This window comes from Amblyomma maculatum, chromosome 5 (genome assembly GCF_055883805.1).
Source record: "Amblyomma maculatum isolate TAMU_Amacu chromosome 5, ASM5588380v1, whole genome shotgun sequence".
NCBI classification, from domain to species: Eukaryota; Metazoa; Arthropoda; class Arachnida; order Ixodida; family Ixodidae; genus Amblyomma; species Amblyomma maculatum.
In genome coordinates, this window is record NC_139348.1 from 14,549,706 (window position 1) to 14,555,541 (window position 5,836).

Here is a 5,836-nt window from a genome sequence, read left to right on the forward strand (position 1 = left end):
TGATAAGATGCAAATAGCCCTTCGATGCAAACTATCTGGCTAAGGCCTTTCTTGCTGATCGCCTTCCACTCGTTCACTGTGCACCGCCCGCTGCAAAAATACATAGGGCGTATTCCGGATCTAGCTAAATGTGCAGAAATGAGAAAAATGCTGTGTCATCCCAGTAAGAATGATATATGTCCGAATTTGTCCGTAAAGAACGCAAACCGCATAACCAATCCATAAAAAGAAACGTGGGACAGGGCAAGACGGAGCGAAGGCGTAGGCAGGACACATGGAGAAATAATGCTGATGCGTACTTAACGAACGCATTTTCAAGGCCTCTGGAGGAGTATGCTAATATATTGCAAAGAAGAAATCCAAATCACATGTTAAGTTGAATTAGGAAACAATACTTGTCATTTATACGTAAGTTTCCAAGTGCGTTTATAATACGTAATACGCATTCCTTCTGATTCCAGCCATCTAAAATAACAGCTATTTGATAAAAGCGTAGGGTGCCAAACTTAGCTTGGCGATTATCATAACCTCAAAATCCTTACTACCATATTACCAAAGCCTTACCTTTTGGAATAAAATTTGCAGTGATGTCAAAGAAAAAAATGATTGTGGTTTAACTTTGGTTAAACCTAGTTGAATTGCGATAGTAACGGCGGAAGCTTAAAGTGCGTAAAGACCGCTACATTATTCCCCTATCACGCCCTATGAGTGCAATGTGCTACATTACTGAGGACACTTAAGCTCATCTTTTAAGAGTATGACGCGAGAGCGTAAGCTTGCAGCCCGCAAAGGGCACGGCAGCTGGGCTTGCGCACAGATGGATAATCCGCTTGTCTTCCTCGTGCAGATCATCGCCAGTCTGCTGGTGATACCGTCGGGATGCCAACACCGTCAGCATTTCCAGCCCGAACATGTGCAAGTGCTACGGAACGACAATTTTGCAACGCCCCCGGTCCTACGATCCACGGATGAATTTTGGCACCTACCATCGCCAACGACTAGCGGCAGCGACTGTGTGGCCTTCAAGCCATGCGGAGCGGCGCTGCAAGCTTCTTGGACTATAAAAGACATGAACGAAGGATTTCGAACGAAAGGGCAGCTGGGCTTGCGCACAGATGGATAATCCGCTTGTCTTCCTCGTGCAGATCATCGCCAGTCTGCTGGTGATACCGTCGGAATGCCAACAACCACGTCAGCATTTCCAGCCCGAACATGTGCAAGTGCTACGCAACGACAATTTTGCAGCGCCCCCGGTCCTACGATCCACGGATGAATTTTGGCACCTACCATCGCCAACGACTAGCGGCAGCGACTGTGTGGCCTTCAAGCCATGCGGAGCGGCGCTGCAAGCTTCTTGGACTATAAAAGACATGACCGAAGGATTTCGAACCAAAGGGCAGCTGGGCTTGCGCACAGATGGATAATCCGCTTGTCTTCCTCGTGCAGATCATCGCCAGTCTGCTGGTGATACCGTCGGGATGCCAACAACCACGTCAGCATTTCCAGCCCGAACATGTGCAAGTGCTACGGAACGACAATTTCGCAACGCCCCCGGTCCTACGATCAACGGATGAATTTTGGCACCTACCATCGCCAACGACTAGCGGCAGCGACTGTGTGGCCTTCAAGCCATGCGGAGCGGCGCTGCAAGCTTCTTGGACTATAAAAGACATGACCGAAGGATTTCGAACCAAAGGGCAGCTGGGCTTGCGCACAGATGGATAATCCGCTTGTCTTCCTCGTGCAGATCATCGCCAGTCTGCTGGTGATACCGTCGGGATGCCAACACCGTCAGCATTTCCAGCCCGAACATGTGCAAGTGCTACGGAACGACAATTTTGCAACGCCCCCGGTCCTACGATCCACGGATGAATTTTGGCACCTACCATCGCCAACGACTAGCGGCAGCGACTGTGTGGCCTTCAAGCCATGCGGAGCGGCGCTGCAAGCTTCTTGGACTATAAAAGACATGACCGAAGGATTTCGAACCAAAGGGCAGCTGGGCTTGCGCACAGATGGATAATCCGCTTGTCTTCCTCGTGCAGATCATCGCCAGTCTGCTGGTGATACCGTCGGGATGCCAACAACCACGTCAGCATTTCCAGCCCGAACATGTGCAAGTGCTACGGAACGACAATTTCGCAACGCCCCCGGTCCTACGATCAACGGATGAATTTTGGCACCTACCATCGCCAACGACTAGCGGCAGCGACTGTGTGGCCTTCAAGCCATGCGGAGCGGCGCTGCAAGCTTCTTGGACTATAAAAGACATGACCGAAGGATTTCGAACCAAAGGGCAGCTGGGCTTGCGCACAGATGGATAATCCGCTTGTCTTCCTCGTGCAGATCATCGCCAGTCTGCTGGTGATACCGTCGGGATGCCAACACCGTCAGCATTTCCAGCCCGAACATGTGCAAGTGCTACGGAACGACAATTTTGCAACGCCCCCGGTCCTACGATCCACGGATGAATTTTGGCACCTACCATCGCCAACGACTAGCGGCAGCGACTGTGTGGCCTTCAAGCCATGCGGAGCGGCGCTGCAAGCTTCTTGGACTATAAAAGACATGAACGAAGGATTTCGAACGAAAGGGCAGCTGGGCTTGCGCACAGATGGATAATCCGCTTGTCTTCCTCGTGCAGATCATCGCCAGTCTGCTGGTGATACCGTCGGAATGCCAACAACCACGTCAGCATTTCCAGCCCGAACATGTGCAAGTGCTACGCAACGACAATTTTGCAGCGCCCCCGGTCCTACGATCCACGGATGAATTTTGGCACCTACCATCGCCAACGACTAGCGGCAGCGACTGTGTGGCCTTCAAGCCATGCGGAGCGGCGCTGCAAGCTTCTTGGACTATAAAAGACATGACCGAAGGATTTCGAACCAAAGGGCAGCTGGGCTTGCGCACAGATGGATAATCCGCTTGTCTTCCTCGTGCAGATCATCGCCAGTCTGCTGGTGATACCGTCGGGATGCCAACAACCACGTCAGCATTTCCAGCCCGAACATGTGCAAGTGCTACGGAACGACAATTTCGCAACGCCCCCGGTCCTACGATCAACGGATGAATTTTGGCACCTACCATCGCCAACGACTAGCGGCAGCGACTGTGTGGCCTTCAAGCCATGCGAAGCGGCGCTGCAAGCTTCTTGGACTATAAAAGACATGAACGAAGGATTTCGAACCAAAGGGCAGCTGGGCTTGCGCACAGATGGATAATCCGCTTGTCTTCCTCGTGCAGGTAAGAAAGCGCTTTGGGAAATGTTTTCGATCTAGCGAGCGTTGCCTTGTTGTGCTGCCGTGCCCTGCGGTACTTCTTGACACAGTGTGCGATGTGGTTTATGTGATGAAATTGTTACTGCTTGCGGGTAACGTTGAGAGTAATCCTGGGCCTGACATGGCAGAACTTTCGCAACAGTTACAGAATATAGCAGATGACATAAAGACAATAAAAGAAGAAAGGTTAACATCAATAGACAACAAACTAGAACGCCTTACTGTCCTTGAAGACAAACTTTCGTCATGTACCGATCATATTGGCAATCTTCAACAGGTCGTATTATCTCTGGAATTAAAGCTAGACGATCTTGAGAATCGCTCCAAAAGATCAAATCTTATTATTTATGGCATCCCTGAAAAGGAAGAACAAAATAGTGAATCCCTGGAGCGAACTATAAATGAAGAAGTTCTGAAAGAATCCCTAAAACTGGAAGAAGTTGCAATAGAACGCATTCACAGACTAGGTAGACCAACGGAAAACAAAACAAGGCCTGTAATACTAAAGCTTCTAGATTTCAGCGAAAAAACGAACATTTTGCGCAACTGTCACAAATTAAAGGGCACCGAGTTTACCATAAGTGAAGATTTTTCGCTTCGTGTCCGCGAAATCAGAAAAAAGCTATGGAAATACGGGAAACCAAGAAAAGATCGCGGCGAGAAAGTGTCGCTGGTTTACGACAAACTAAAAATAAACGGTGAACTTTATTTTTGAGACAACGAAAATTGTGAAGTGTTACCAGTTGCAGCTCCTCCAGTTACACCTTCACTAACCGAGACAAAAAACGAAAACACAGGTACACGGACTCTACGCTCGCGCCGTCCACAGCGTCCCAAATAACCTTCGTGAACATTAATGCGCGTCAGTTCAGTTCAGGCGTTCAGTCGTGTCCGACTCTTCGTGACCCTATGGACCATGTCACGCCACGCTTTCCGGTCTGTCACAATCTTCTTAACATCACATAGCTTCATCTGCAATGCCTCGAGAATGCCATCTAACCATCGCGTTCGCTGCCTACCCCTTCTCCGGCGACCCTCAACCTTTACCAACATCAAATCTTTCTCCAGCGACTCCTCTCTTCTCATCAGATGACCAAAGTAGCTGAGCTTTAACTTTAGAATTTGACCCTCCAATGAGCAGTCAGGGTTTATGGTCGACAATATCGACTGATTTGATCTTCTGGCAGTCCAAGGAACTCTTAAGAGTCTTCGCCAGCACCACAATTCAAACGCGTCAATTCTTCGGCGGTCAGCATTTTTCACAGTCCAACTCTCGCATCCATACATCACAACTGGAAAGACCATAGCACGGGTTATACGGATCTTGGTTGGCAGACTAATGTCTCTGCTCTTTACTAGGTGGTCAAGGCTAACCATTGCTCTCTTTCCCAGAAGCAGGCGTCTCCTAATTTCATGGCTGCAGTCTCCTTCCGAGGTAATCTTGGCGCCCAAGAACAGAAAATCTGTCACAGCTTCCACTTCTTGTCCATTGACGCTCCAGGACTTGATAGGGCAAGACGCCATGATCTTCGTCTTTTTAATTTTCAGTTTAAGCCCAAATTTCTCACTCTCTTCTTGTACGCGCATCAGAAGTCTCTTGAGTTCCACTTCACTTTCTGCCATTAAAGTGGTATCATCCGCATATCTAAGGTTGTTGATACTTTTCCAGCAATCTTCACTCCAGCTGAAGACTCGTCCATTAATGCGCGTAGTATTATCAATAAGGTCGGTCCCCTAGAATCCTTATTATTAGGTTTAAAGCCAGAATTCACGGCGATAACCGAAACATGGCTAACAAAAGAAATTAAAGACTTTGAAGTAATTCCCCCAAATTATTCCATATCACGCAAAGACAGGCCGACGCGAGGCGGAGGCGTGGCATTATTGATAAGAAAAGATACAAGTTTCCTTACGTTACCTGAAGTTGAAGGGGTAGAAGCTATCTTTTGCACTCTGCTTTTCTGATTCTACCATCGTTGTGGGTTGCGTCTATCTTAGTCCTTGTTCTGACCCTATCATACTCCAATCATTGTATACGTATATGCAACATCATGTTAAGGGGGCGAGACTAATACTTTTAGGTGATTTCAATCTTCCTGATATTAACTGGAACACCCTGTACCATAATTCACCTTGCGCCGATGTTGTTTTTGATATAATGCTTTCTTCTAACCTTTCGCAAATCGTAACAGAACCCACACGTGTACAAGGAACCAGCTCCAACATTCTAGATTTAGTTTTCCTGAGTAGTCATTTCCCCTGTAAAGAAACCGATGTGGAAATTTTAAATGGCCTGTCTGACCACAAACTAGTAATGTGTTCTGTCCCGCATCACTATAATTCACCTTGTTTGCAATCAACAATAACGTATCCCGACTACAACCGAGCTGACGACACTACCATACTTGATACCTTATCGCACGAACTAACATCATTTCAACATCTCTCGGATGACATACACACTGATATAGAAACATTGTGGCAGAGATTTAAAAACGTTGTGTCATATTGCATCACTAATTATGTGCCTACCAAGACTAAGAGAATACGCAAAC

General features: G+C 47.8%; 1 pseudogene; it reads left to right on the top strand.

Annotated features, from left to right (window-relative positions):
* Positions 1-900: 900 nt before the first annotated feature.
* Positions 901-4,122, top strand: LOC146187795 (uncharacterized; annotated as a pseudogene).
* The last annotated feature ends 1,714 nt before the right edge of the window (positions 4,123-5,836 follow it).